Source organism: Oryzias melastigma, linkage group LG7 (assembly GCF_002922805.2).
Source record: "Oryzias melastigma strain HK-1 linkage group LG7, ASM292280v2, whole genome shotgun sequence".
Taxonomy (NCBI): domain Eukaryota; kingdom Metazoa; phylum Chordata; class Actinopteri; order Beloniformes; family Adrianichthyidae; genus Oryzias; species Oryzias melastigma.
This window is the reverse complement of record NC_050518.1, coordinates 8861118-8876498: the sequence shown is the minus strand read 5'-3', so window position 1 is coordinate 8876498 and position 15381 is coordinate 8861118. Positions and strand designations below refer to the sequence as shown.

The 15381-nt window shown below is 36.0% G+C and overlaps 1 long non-coding RNA gene across 1 annotated transcript in view; it reads right to left on the bottom strand.

Annotated features, from left to right (window-relative positions):
- Positions 1 to 1407: 1407 nt before the first annotated feature.
- Positions 1408 to 15381, bottom strand: part of LOC112159396 — a 21289-nt gene continuing 7315 nt past the window's right edge. The window contains exon 2 of the long non-coding RNA XR_004948181.1: positions 1408 to 2720. This is a non-coding gene — a long non-coding RNA (uncharacterized LOC112159396). The remainder of the gene's footprint in view (positions 2721 to 15381) is intronic.

Here is a 15381-nt window from a genome sequence, read left to right as displayed (position 1 = left end):
AAACTGGAACCATTGACTGAAAATGTTACTAGTTGTTATGTAAATTGCAAAAATGTATTATTTCATATTTTTACATACATTTGTTTTGAGCTTTAGAAAATGTTACAGTATGTAAATTCTTTTTTCAAAGGTCTAATTTTTGTGTATATTTTTATTTAAGATAGAGAAGAACTACCATACTGTAAATAAAAGTATTATATCAAAAATGTTTTTTCATATAATTAACCTTTTTTCAAATAATATTTTGCATAATTTTTTTTATTTTAAAATAAATATTGATTTTATCATTATGTTTACAAGGATGTGTGAATTTTAATTGTTAGTTAGAAGTAGTAAAATTTGTAGTTAGTTATTTTCCAGAAATTCGGTTTGAAGGACTGTTGTTCACAACTTTACAGAGTGGCTGGAAGTGAGTTCTGGTAAAAAGTTGCTGGTTATTCCAGAAACTTTCTGGAAAGTTCAATTTTCTATTCCATTAAGGAGAATCCTAAACACTTTATATTATTTTTGACCCCACCTGTATGTCAAGTAACTTACTACTTACTTTGTTAGGAAACTTGTCATTTATGGCTAAATGAAGGATTAACTTACATTGTAAAACCGGCAGGTATAAAGCAGCACAGATTTTTAGGACTGCATCTCTGAGAAAATGTACCTGGTTCATTAATTTTTTATTGGATAGTGGGTGCCCTAACTCAGCAATGGTCAGTGAGCTACAAGCTTTCTTGATAACGTAAAATATATATATTAAAGGGTACTCTCTCACACCACAGGTTTCTGTAGTAAGTTTTAGGTCTACAATATAAATTAAAAAGATGCATTTATTTTTTTCTCACTACTTAGAGGTTGTCTATGAATAGTTTATACTCCGTAGAACACAGCAGGGAATCTACTCACAGTTTAAAGAGTCAGTAGAGAGAAGAATGAGACCAAAAAGTTAAAATAGAGGCTCCAGAGGGGGAAAATGTTTTATTTTTTAAAATAATGTTATCCCCCACGAATAGAGGAATAATAAATTCCACGTTTGCTGTAACAAACTGTAGGATTTGGCATAGTTTAATACCAACTAGACTTTAATTTATTTGTCTGCAATGGGAATCATCATCTTATTTAACTGTACTGCAGTCAGAAAAGCACGCTTTCCAGGTCTTGCTAGGTGTTTTACTGGTTTTATTATTGGCCTACTTTTCTTCTTTTGCCTTCAGATTTCTTTTGCTTAAATTTACCCAACTTGGGTTCTTCTCAGCCTCTGCCAGTTAGTCGCACCAAGTTTACGTGGATATATAACTGTCACTGTTTTTACGGAGTTGATTACATAAAGTTTTTGAATTCAGTTGCTCAAGACCAAATAAATCCATAGATTTGAGCCCTTCTTTGGCTTTCCATGTTTTGGTTCAGCTCCCCAAGTTTTTTTTCTTTTTTAGTCGGATGTTTTAATGTTTTTAATAAATTCTTCCAAGTTTCTGCCTCTGGTTCTCCTGCACTTTGGCTCCTCCACAATACCAGTCCACAGCAGCATCGGTTTCCACATTTTGAGCAAGTGGTTGATATTTTATGGTAAGCTAAAGCTATAAAAGAATAGTGCCCACCTTGTTTAATGAGAATTTAATCTTTTAACTGCTCAAACATGTAACTTATGATTAGTCCAAGACATAAAAATCAGTTCAGCTCCTTCCAGCCATTGATCACGTTGATGTTTTAATTATTTATCAAACTTTTATTTAAAGTTTTATTAGTTTCAGTAGTTATATCTTTCAGACACAGTGCTGCTCCATTTTAAACTTACTCAGGCAGTGGATTGTGGAGATGGAAGTGTGGCTTAGTGGAGGGTTGCAGTTGGGTTTCAAAAGTGAATGTCACAGCTGAACCCAACAACAATAACATAACATGAGATATCATATTGGTGCCCCACTCTTCTGTTTCCTGAACAGAAACTGGAGGTTCTAGGAGACGAGTGACAAAAAGGCTGAGGAAAAGTATTCAAGTGTGTTTTTGAACTTCATAACTTATGTTGTTATCAATGTATTTGATTGGTATATATGTATATGTATATTAATAAAAGTGAAATACATTTGATCAGGAAACGGCTTTTGTTGTGCTCTACAAGATACAAAATTGTCTCTGCTCCTGCCAAACCCACACTGAATAGGTTTTATTTAGACTGCATTTGCATAACCCTGTAATTGAAACTTTGTTTATTATTTAAAGGTTTTTGGAGATTTTTGTTTTTTTGTGTCTAATGTGTTTTCTGTCAATTATTAATCCTAAAAACTTGCTCTCTTGTACAGTTTCTATTAATATTTGTTGTTGCTATTTGTTCAATTTTGTATTTATTTGTTGGTCAACATTCTCTGGTTACCAAATATCACAGTTTTAGTCTTTTTTTTAATAATAATTTGCTGCAATCCAGCCATTTTTAAACAATATTTTGTTTTTGATTTATAATCTCAATAAGATTATAATAATAGTCATAATGACAGAAAAGATTCGTGTGATCTGCAAAAAAAAATAAAAAGTTATAATAATTTAATTACATTAAATATGTAATTAATGTACAAGATGAATAGTGCGATGCACATTCATTGCCTATGTCATCATCTCTGAGATCCAGATGCTTCATCACCGTTTTGTTCAAAAAAATGGAAGGATTGAGATCCGTGCAGCAGACGACCTGGAAGAGAGACCAGGGCCAAGACGAGCTGGATGGGGGAGTTGGAGCTCTGGCAAAAAAAACACAAAGTAAGCCCTGAAATCAAGTCAGAGATCTAGTCACAAGTACTTAGAAACCAGAAGTTAATTTCCTCTGTATACATGCAGAATTCAAACCTATGCAATGCCAGCCCACTATCTAAAAAATCCATGGAGTTTTCTATTAAAATTTGTATTTTTCCTTCTTGGTTTCATCACCAAATTTGAACTGTGTGTGTGTGTGTTTGTCCATGTTTCTAAAAATAAAACGTTCTTCACAGAAATGTCCCAATTCAGCTCACTAATCAACATGACCCACTATTTATCAAAAACTCAGTCTTCTCCTAATAGTTTTAATATATACATTTTGAAGGAAAAACCTGGTCTAGCAGGCAGTGGGAAGTTTGCCACCAATTGTAGTAAACAACAACTAGACAGATGAACTGGTTTGTGTTCTGGGCACAAATCAGGGGACTGTGGTTCTGTTTAGCTGAATTACAGACATAGCGCCTTTAAAGACTGCATGGAAATGCAGTGACTGATTGTGTTTAGTAGTTTATAGCAAAGCAGTTTATAGGTGCAGTAACCATGTATGCATGGGGGAGGTGTGTGATGATCTACAGCTGGGACCAGAACTCCAACCATCAAAAGCTGCTTTTGCAATGAGGCAGAAAGAATAAAGGGAGGTTTAAAAAAAAGGCACTGAACTATCAGTATTTTATTTCTTAAAATTGAGAATTTGCATATATGGTGAGTGGTGTATACTTGTATAGTGCTTTTCGAGAAGGCGCTCTACAGTCACAGTCCCATTCACCCACGCACAAACACATTCATACACTGCTGGCGCCAACCTATAACCACCAGAGGCAAGGTGGGGTTCAGTGTCTTGCCCAAGGACACTTTGACACATGGGTGGAAATTAAACATGCAATCTTCTGACCAGAGGTCGACCGACCTGCCTCTGCGCCAAGGTCACCCCAAATATTAACATAATTTAATATTTAGGGTAAATATGATTGGACACATAATACAGGAGCAGTCTAAATATGTATGCACAGAATAAAAGCAGTTATTTGAAGCCTCTTGTGTTAACTGTAATGTTCAATGATAGAACTGAACAGACTCAAATGTGCCCAAAATTGTCTGTACCCCTCTGTCAGTAAAAGACAACCCCACAAGTCTTTATGGAATCAATTAAAATGGGAAAACCTATGCGTGTATGAGTGAAGAAAAAAGAAATATTTGAAAAGAAACTCTGCTCTCCTGAATTTGCTCTCTTGTCTATATTCATTGAGGTGCACAACTGATCACAAACAACAATGTGACTCGTCATCCTTTAAATAACTCCTGTTAATGACGATTGGAGGTTTTTGCTCCATTACATTTTGTCACATGTGTGTAAAATAACCCGACACCCTCAGGGACCTTTAACACAAATAAATAAATATCAAATAAATATAAACATTCCTTTTGGGGCAACATTCAGACCTCATGCTGACATGCTTGCTTGAAAACATAAGTTACCAACATTTTGACTTCTGTCACCGAAGCAGCAGCTCCCTCTAATTTGGTGACCTGCTGCTTTGTGGACACATTAGGATTAGGAAACCCTGGAAGGAAGAGTTTGTGCACTGATTAGCAGTTTTTATAGATATGAAACGATTTTCTAAAAAGCAGTGGAGAAACAATAGGAGCCATGAGAATTGAAGGCTGCTCTTTACATAGTAAATGCGGTTGTGTTCCCTTAAGATTAATAGGGTAAAATAGAAATAGAATGTTGACAGTATTTTTTTTTCTTTTAAGAAGCAAACATTCCTTAAAACTATTTACAATATTTTGTACATTGTGAAATAGAAGTTTAAGCAGCAAATCAAAATGATTTTGTCAAAATGAAAGTTATATAGTTTATCAGAATTTCAAATTGTTTTGAGTTGAAATTTTGGGCAAAGTTAAAAATTCTAAACACACTTGTTCCCCCCAAGTCACATAAAGCCGTGCTGACTTTTCAAATATAAAGGAGTCCACACCAAATATGTTAACCATTCATGTCCTTCATGTTCTACCTATGGTGCTGTAGTCCAATCGGCAGAAAACTTTTGACATCTTTTCCCAGAGTAAATTAAAAAAAAAACATTTTGATTAAATAAATTCTGGCATTAGGAACCCCTGGACACAAGTTACCAAAGCACTTCTTAAAGTCAAGACATAATCAGCGTTAAAGCCCTCTCAAAGTCTTTCAATAGGAATAGTTAAACGCCATCTGGACTTTACAATTGGCCTTTTCCTGAGGAAGTTATCTGTTATTGTTGCGATTTTTTTAAATTTTTTTTTATTTTCTGTGAATCAAGAAAATTTAGAAAAAACAAAAAGTCGCAAACAATGAACTACAATTTTTATTGCTGTAATATATTGTGTAGAAAATAAAGTTTCATTTTGGATATTAATTTGCTTTTCGTATCCGCCCACATACAGATATTGGCACAGAGTCAATATTGTACATTTCAATTAAAAGGTGTTTTAGCCAAAAAGACTGTAAACATGAGAATGTTTCTTTTAATTGAGTTATTTCTATCTTTTATGCCAATTATTTAAAAAATGCAATTTTACTTATTTTCCTTTTTTGAATGTATATGTTTTAGACTGTATCCCAGATGTCATACAACTGATTCTTAGTACATCCTAAGGTAACTGTTTTATTCTGTGAAGAATTTGCTGAAAACTTTTTTTTTTTACTCATTTTTCTTTAAGGTTAAGTTAGTCCTATTTTAGATGTTTTTTGATTCTCCATCTGCCTCTGGATATAATTTTTTTTCTTTCGTTTTTTATCCATTAATTTTCCTCTGAAAACTGGTTATATTGTCCAAAGACCAGACACCCCTGTTCCCTTAAACATATAGAAGCTTTAAGCTATGATATCTGAATAGTTGGCCTCTACTCAAATGTGGATTTTACAAGCAAAGGAAACTGAAATTTTTTCAGAAAAATTTTGTCTTTAACCAAGATATAATCATCAATACAGATGAAATTAATTAATTTATAATCCAGTTTGAGCAAATGTAAAACATCTTCAATAAATAGTTTTATACATGCTTAAAATATTGTTTTCATATTCATGAGATGTTTTTGTTTCCAAATTTGCAGGGGTGTTTGTATGAGAATTTTATTTTTTAGTACTTTCTGAAGTCCAAAGTGGATGTGCGTGTGATCTACATGAATCCTCTACTGTTAGTGATGCTGTACTGGACCAATGAGGTGTATTTATGGTAACAGCTATTACATGGAGTACTCCCATCGTGATCCACAAATGAATAGATGAACTTTCAAACGTAATGTTTCACTTAGACTTTATTCTTTTCTTTTAGAAGTTTGTGTGTGGGTGTGTGGAAGGGATGTTATTTAAGCTTAAAAGTTTCACAAAGCATCACCTATAAACTTGCAAAGTACAAGTACATGCTTTAAGAAAAACTATTTCAGCTTTAGGAGCAATTATAATTGGATGGATAGTTACTCGTCATGTTTGGGGAGGCGGAGGGAGTTTGTTTTGTATTTTTAGTAGAAATCTGTCATAAAAACCTAGCACTAATATTTCACGCCCGGGACTAAAATGTTCTCTTGTTAAATGCTGACTGACACTTGGTGCATGGAATATGTGTGTTCTTGTTTAAAAGTAGGTGTAACAGAAGTTACTGCGCAACATTTAGGCTACATTAAGAGTATTTATAGGTATTTCATGAGCCATTACTTTTCACTGGTTTTTTCATCACATTGTAACTCAAAATAAAGGTTTTCTTTACTAGAATTTTTACAGTCAATAAAGTGTTTCTTTTTTATTTTGCCTAACAGTCACTTACTGCTGTTTTTTTTCTTTTTTTTTGTTTATAGTACTCAGGCTGTAAATTTAGGAATACATTTGACTCCAATCTCTTGTCTTAACTTTATGTGGAACATTGTCTGTTTATTTATGATTGCATTTGGCATCTTTGTTCTAAACCGTAAAAGCCGTGGATCAAAATCTCTTGCGTTGGTGTATCTTTTCAGTTTTTCGCTCACTTCGTTCTTTCTTTCACCACACTGCTTCTCCAAAGTTAACCACTAACAGACATTTGACATGGTCTCTAATTCTCGTCATCTAGGCACTTATTCCTTAGCTCCAGTTGGTTTTCTATGTCTGCATGAGCACACACCCATGTCTGGAGTTTTCATACGTCACTCGAAATGATCACACTAACATATGCATATACCATCATTTAGAATGCTTGAAAGAAGAAAGAAAAGAAGGTAGTAATTTTAATTAGACCAAAAAAAAACCCTTGCTTTGTAGTAAATAAAGGTGGAGTATGTTGGGGTTTTGTGCCATTCACACTAAAAAAACATGGGCTCCTCACTCATCTTTTACATAAAAGGAAAGAAAAACTGACATTTCTGACACTTGGTAAAAAAAAAAAAATCTTCCAAATATTTTTAAAGCTGTGTTAATTTTTTTATCACTGTCATAACTTTCTAGAAATATCATAAAAGGGCTAAAACTGATGAGGCTTTTGTACCAAAAAAGGAAAAGCAAATAAAATTCTTATAGGAATATTTGGGGATTAATAATCTAAGGAAATTAACATAAAGCAAATGCTTTTAGTTTGAAAAGCAGCCCTGTACCTACTGGTTCACTTCATCTATTGTAAAAACTCATCTCTTAGTAGCTTTTGTCGTGTTGTGTTTACACGGAATATTTTAGTGGGTTTAATCATTTCCCTCATGTCAGCATTTGCCTGTGTACTGACATCTGTGCATTTATAGTGCTGGCAAGTAACGGCAGCTGGCTGAGATGTAGCATGCTTCAAGCCATACCTTAGAGGGCTAAGCAGGGGTTTGTTCAAATGGATTAATATTCCAGTTCGAATACAAGTTGGATGATGAAATGGGCATAAATCCTGCAGTGCGAAACCATAGATTGTCCCTGTTTCAGCTGTGGTATACCTTAAAATACAACTAAATCCCATGTTGATCCAACAACGGAACCTTAAATTATACAAACCTAAGTTTAATCACATTAAACACTGAACATATATATTTGAAATTTTGTTCTAAAATTATATAAAAAAAACTGAAGCTATACAGCCGGCCGCCTTTTTTCTTTACTTTTTTTTTTTTAAATCCCCTCCACAGGTGTTGGATGTAGTAATATATCTTCATGGCGTAAAATAGTATTTGACTGTAAAGATGTTCAGTCCAACATAAAATTAAATAGGAATGCCAGGTGGGCAGCATGTGGGTCTGATTATGGAAATCGTTCTGTGCATTTTATATAGAACTCAACAAAGGCAAATAGAAATAAAGAGGGAAACATAACAGAATAAAAAGAGTTTCTGCTGTAATTTTATTAAGCGTTGACCAAAAAAATGCAATTAACTTACACAAAAAAAAATGTTTATGTAGATAAACCAAATGGGGATTGTAACCATTTATGTTGCAACATCTTGTTGCTGGTCAAAATTAATAGTTTTTTGCGTGATTTTTTTCCTTTTTCTTCCTTTTTAAGGTTTGGTTTAAAAACCATTAAAATCCCACTCCACTTTAAAGAGAACACTTTGTTCCTGTCCTGACTCACTGGTACTGGCAGGAAGTAAGCTGTGGTTATGAAATACAGCCAAACATGTTACAGAGTGATCCAGGAAGGAGTAAAGACGTAAAGCACACCAGTTTTCCACAGATTCCCATATGCAACAAATACTCCGTCAGACATTATTGATATTCCAACTCTATTTTAAGGCTTGGCCTGCTTATTAAGTTGTCCTTGGTCTTAAGACACAAAGGAGTTAAGGGTCGGCTATAAATCAATGGAGACCTTGCTTCCACGGGGCTATTCAACCACTCGGGGTGTAAAATGCTCAAAGGCAATGAGCACTTGAAAGTCTGGAGCTACGGACAGTTTCAGCCCAGCAATTATCCCGTCTGTGAGCCTCCCAAACACTGCATACCAGATATGTTTGGGCCTCTTCAGCCACAGTCGCAGATATGGAGACACAGATGCTAATGACGCCATATTTTCTGCTCTGCAGAGACAGAGGGCCTCTGGCCATCACTTCTAAAGGACATGCCACACAGCCTGCACCACCCACACAATGCAGACTTGTTATTGATGACCATTGACAGCTTTCCTCCTCACTCAACTCAGGATGGCTGCCATTGGCAACACAGCCATAAATAAAACTTGTCAAGGCACCATCATAACCATTATGTCTACACTTGTTTTGTTGCTGATGATTGAGCATTGGATAAAAATGTATTGCACACTTTGCCAATGTTCTTTTGGCAAAGAATGAGACTGGCAAAGAATTTGCTTCTTTTTCGAGCTGCTGCTCAGAAAGGAGTCTGACAAGCACCTGTCTTAGAGATTGATGTGTCCAGCTGGTGAGCATGAGGTGGCTCAGAAGTAGTAGTAGTAGTGAGTGCAGCACGCAGTAGTGGCTAAGGGAGGGGTGTGGCCAAGACCTGAGACAGAATGTTTAAGGTGATACAAAGAGTAAGCCTTGAACCAGCAGAGGAAAATGTGACAGGAAGTGACTCAGAATGACACTGCATTCCCAAAGGTTTAATTGTGCAAACTAAGGCAGAGATGCAGACAGAGAATAGGGGAGAAAGAATGTCAAGTTGCAAGAACTCTTGACAGTCCAAATACACAGTAAATCACTTCCAGGACCTGAGGGTGCTCAAATGCTTTTTGACTGAATCTGTCTTCCAGCCCAGAGGCTCCAGAATGACTAAAACATTAACAGGAGTCTGCAGGGAAGCTGCAGCCACCCGCCCATCCCCCACCAGTGCCTGCACAATCCCAGGACTGTGCAAACATAAGGCCAAACCAAAATGGCCTCTGTTCAGATGTTGTCCAAATGCAAGTCTAGTTTGAATCCTACAGAAGGGTTCTCTGGAAGACAGGTTTGTACACAAAGTACTCATTTAACCATGCATATCCAGTCTCATGAGTCACCAAACTGCCACGGGCATTTAAGGGGAAAGGTCTTTGTGTCAAATTACAGGTGTTCTTTTTTAATGTGGCAGCTCGAAAAAAAGAAAAGAAAACGTTTATGACTTTTCTGCCATGCAAGCCCAAGGAAACACGGGTGACACTGAGTTTGGAAAACACGTTCAAACCTAATTAAACTTGAGATGTGTTCAGCTTTAAAGCTAAATAACAAATAGCTGCACGCAGCATGCGATGCACTTATACTATTGTAATTAACATACTTTTCTGCACATACCCGCTGAGAAAAGGTAGAAAAGCTGTCAACCCACCAACAGTGAAAGTACTAAAAGGGAGGAAGGACATTATTTGTAATTACTGTTTATTTTCTGTTATAAATGCACAAAAAGCCTGATGATAAACACAGAAAAACTGCTCCTAAATTATTGGTCAGATTTATTTTACACATTCATCTAATTGTACAGGGAAAAGTACATTCTGTTCCGTCGAAGTTTACTAAAACCGCTAGTATTCAAAAATAATATAACATTAATGCATCCCTTCCTGATGGTCATAAATAGCTAGAGAAGAAAAATGGGGAGCAGTAAATACAGTGACATTCTTCTAACAGTTTTACTTGTTCAAAATTATGGCTTCATATTTTAACTTCATTTTGCCGCAAAGCTTATTAGGAAAAGTGAATAAATGTTCTTTATATGTGCTGTTTCAACTTTCTGAATGCTCTGACAGAAAATTATATTATCTCAATACTGCTCTTTTTTCTCTTTATGCTCATAGATATAATCTTCACTTTATTCCCCATTCTGTCTCCTCTGACCTCCTAATGTAAAATGGTTTAATGGTTATGTGAGGAGCATTAATCTGAGATATAAACTAGCAAGGACATCTGATAACAAAACCTTTCAAAGATATAACAGTTTTTTTTAAACAACAATGCAAGATTTTTTTGTGTGAAATTAAGTAATCAACTGTTTGTTTAGTTTTAAGCATGAAATAAAGAACAGAAATATTTGCATAAAGGGAAAAAGGGGGAATCTGCTAAGACAAGTGTTTCACTGCTACCTCTATGTGTGTGCTTGTATGCCCCCTGGCAGTCATAACTGTAACTGCACTAAGATTTCATTAAAAAAAAAAAAAAAAAGTCAAACCACTCCCTACATAGAAAATGCTGGATGCATAGCAGTTTTTCAATCTTTTTTGTTGAAATGTAATAATACTTAAAAAATGCTTTATGTACATCTTGAACTCTATCAACTCTTCAAAATCTTTGCATGCACTTATCAAAAATAAATACATAAATATAGGCATTTATATATCATTATTTTAAGGACTAGGTCTCTTGCAGTAGCCTATTAAAATTCATCAATTACAGCTGGTCATTTGGCTTTGACGGCTCATGGAGTAAAAACATTACAACAGACATTTTATAATAACAAACAATCTCTTGGGAATAAATTGAGACCGGAAGTCTTTCCTGTTGAGCAATTTTTTTCTGTTTGGATTAATGCTACATTATAATGACTGTAAATTATTTTACAAAATGCAATATTACAATTTATATTAAGTGAAAACTGTCACAAACAATATTTTAAGTGCAGAGAAGCCTTGTTGTGGATTGCTAAGCTACCATTAAGACACAATAAGTGTGCAAGCAGCACTGAATTTTGCATATTTGTAACTATTTGCTCTTGGTTTCAAATCATGGTATTTTAAATGTGTCTCTCTGTCTAATGTTAATTGTTTCTGGTTTGTATTCAACCAGAAAAAAACACTCATACTGTTAGATAGTTATGGTGGAATCCATGTATCTAATACAGTTATGAATTTCTATATCATGTTTCCTGACTAAAATAATAAAATAAATGTGACGAAGGTTAATCATGCTACATCTATGTTGTTGACATTAGAATGAAAGATTTCTTGTGTGGCCTGTCTATCAGGTAAGCCAAAAATTGCACTTTAAAGAAAACGGATTAAAAATTTCAGTAGGCTTAAAAAAATGGCAGTCTTTTTATTTTTTTATTTTTTACATGTTAAAAAGCAACATTACTTAAAAGAATGTTGATTTGCTTAAAGCATTAAATAACTCAACCTCAGTCCTTGCAGCAGACAAAATGTGGGAGACTCCAGTTTTTTCAAAGTCTGCATGTTTACTGGCACACTAGTTGCAATGCAGTAGGGTTCCATGTGTTGTTAAACTACACTCTGTTGCAAAGAGCTGCTGTGTGACTGAACTGCAGAGTGATAATGAGGAAAAAAAAGGTACTGCATTACAGTACCCAGGTCTAACTAAGGGTGGCAGCACAGACCCTGACACAGAACCTTGCTAACTGATCATCACAAGAGAATCTATTGAACTTTTGGACATAAATCATTGGAGTTGCAGGGACCCACTTGGAAGTCGATCAGTAAAATTAGAGACTTAAGTCTTGTATCAAAACTACACCTTGATAAAAATGAATCCTCTGTATAATTCTTTGCACAGCACATGGTTACTCTTAACATTGAGTAAATCCAGAATTCTGCATTTACCCCCTTATAATCTTTAGAAATGTTTCGTGCTCTCTATCTGCTGATAAATGGACACCAGGACAGATTCTAGTGGAGGAGCCATTCCAGATGAATACACATTCATTTCACAGTGCAGAGCATAACATCACTCAGGAACCCCGCTGGCACAACCAGAGCCCGCAAGGCTATTCAAATTAATTAACAAATGACCTTAGATTAAAAGGGAGTCACAGATCAAACGCTGAAGGCATTTATCAATTCAATAGGCAACCAGGGCCGAAAGTGATTCCATCTCACTCATCTGTACTACAGGCCAGTAGTTATTCACATCGGTATAGATAAGATATAAAATATTTGAATATAGGTTTATTAACACTGGCTAAATAGTGTTTAATTTTTTTAATTAACATTTCTTTTTCTGATTAAAATTCACACGGGTTGCTTTTGATTTTCCTATAGAAGAGATTTTCTCTCACAATGAAACCACTAAGTATTTCCAGAAAAAAATAACTGTATCTATTGTGTTCCATCTTTGACAGACAGGTCAATTTCAACAATTTCTGGGTTTGCTAATACAGTCCTGTGGACTCCAGATAAATCACTGCTAGGCAACAAAAACAAGATCAATAAAGAAAGCATGTAAACAAACCACATTGTAAATGAAGCAGAGATGGATGGAGAAAGGGGCAGTAAGGGTAACTAGCAGCACCTCAAATAAAGCACATAGCAAGGAGCTGAAAGGAGAATAATAGGCAGAAAGCCAGGGGAACCTTTGGAGTAGGAGTGCAAATGAGGAGAGGAAGATGTACAGCCGTGAAGAGAAGGAAAAACAGAGAAAAAGGCAAAGGGTGCATAAGGGGATGGGGGGAAGCAAGAAATCGAGGGAGAGAGGAAAAAATGGTAGTGTAGAACTGATTTATGGTAGTTGTATAATTTTCTACAACACTGCTCCCCCTTTGCTATAGCTCGCCTTACCTCCTCCATATTCCACCCCCCCACTAGAGTGTGCTCCTCCTTACCATCACACCAAGGAACAGTCCCTGGCCACACCAGCTAGTGATTAAGATTCTGCAGTGATGCGACTGCAGCACTTCGCAAATGGAAGACTGGACATAATTTCCCTAAAATGCTGTTTTTTATCACCTATTTCCCCTTCATCAGCTTGCCGCACACGATTGATAGCTGATGGCACCTCTGACAACTTAACGTTTTTATGGCTAGATTTATGGGCTATCTGCTCCTCTCCTTTTACAGCTCAAACTCTGTAAAAATGCTTATTTCTCAGATAAGGAGAGGGAGGGTGTGTGTCTCTGTGTATGGAATGGTATCACATGCAGCTAAATCTACGTATGAGGAAGAAGCTCTCTGCATTTTAGTCTAGAGCTGTGCTATCTTAGGTCTGTCTGGATTTAAATTAAAACGCAATGCATTAAATAATATTACTTGTTTTATGATTCGATTGCTCTCCATCGATCCAAACTTTTCTCTTTAAAGGATGAGCAGGTTAGGAAAAATTGACTTGCTACACTGCTGCACAAACAAAAAGGGAACAAAGACTCCTCCCCAACAGTTAGAGATCTATATCACTCTATGCAAACATATAATCTGTAACAGATTAACAGTAAAAAGTTAGGAGAAGTTAGTTGGACTTTGATGTCAACTAGATAACAGACTTGGCGTGCATGTGAGACCGTGCACCTGCTAAGATATCCTAGATTTACTCAGGGGCTGCTAGGTTTAGTGCAGGTTCCCCCCACCCTTCCTGGTCATTTTTACAGCCAGTAAGGATTTCCAGTTAGCCTTTTTCTCTCATTACGGATGTGCACAGCAGATCCAAGACACACGCCCCAGGGGACTGGACTGTCACAGAGAATGGGGGAGGGGGAGCAAAGAAAGAAATGTGAAGAGAGACGAGCAGAGAGACGCAGAGATAGAGAACCAGTTTGATGAGATTGGTGATTCATAGGGACCCAGGAGGACACACCCTGGGATGGGGTAATACCACACATGTTGTAACTAGGCTGGCCCATAACTCATTAGGTTTACCAAGGCTACGAGAAGCAGCTTAGGAGACAGCCCCCAGAAATCATTGATGTATCTTGTTAGATGCAATCCTCATAGAGGGGAAATTAATATTCAGAGTCTTTGTGCTTTTCTGGTATGAAATGGGTAAATATGTGGATAGAGGCACACTTGGAATTAAGAGAACATTTTCTGAAAGTAGAACTGAAAAAATGCAGAACCAAATAGTTTTCATTTGACCAAGCTTTCCTGGCCAAAAAAAAAAAAAAAATTAAAAACACTCAAAGTCCTAAAACCATTTCCAATGGTTATTTAATTATGATTATGCCATTTTAAGCCAAAATGAAAAACATAGGACATAGTTTCTGCAAAGCAGCAGTATCAGAATTTCACCTCTGAGGTCAAGATTGCTGTAGAATAAGCTTGCCCTGATTTCCCATCATCCCTTTGTTTACACTCTCTTCCGACAACCCAAACCTAACATTCCTGGTGCGGCAAAAATGGCGAGCAATATTGGAGCTATCCAACCATTAAGTTCTAAGCCAGATGTCAGCTCAGACAAGGAAAAAGTAGACGTACATGGATCTACTTGTCTACAAGTGGATGAATCAAAATGGAGAGGAGCTGGGAGCTTGTGGCCCACGTACAGACTGCAGCACTTATGTATTTTTTTTTTCATCTGCTCCTGATTCACAACAATATGGATAAAGAAATACCCAATTATCAATTATATTGTGAGGGGCTCTTTAAGTTGTCAGGAACTGGAGGTGTAGGACCGAAAATGCAAGAGACATGGCAGCAGAAACAAAAACATTCAATACATAAACTGAAACATGACAGAAACCATGGGAGCAACAGAAGGAAAGGGAAAGAACATATCTTTAAAAAGGCTGAAGGACAATTATTAGAAATGAAAACAGCTGTGCGTGATTAACATGAACCTGTGATGACTGACAATGATGACCAACTCAGAATATAACCAAGCCCAAGAACACTACCAAAAAAAACAAAAACTAAAGCACAGATTCCTCAGATACACATTTCTTCTTAAATATTACATTTAAACTGATTTAATTTATTTTAGATATATATGCCACATGGGGTTGCCTATGTGTCATGAACAAATTGTGATAATGACAAGATTTAGGAAGAGCAATATTACATTTTATGCAAACAGCAGTAAA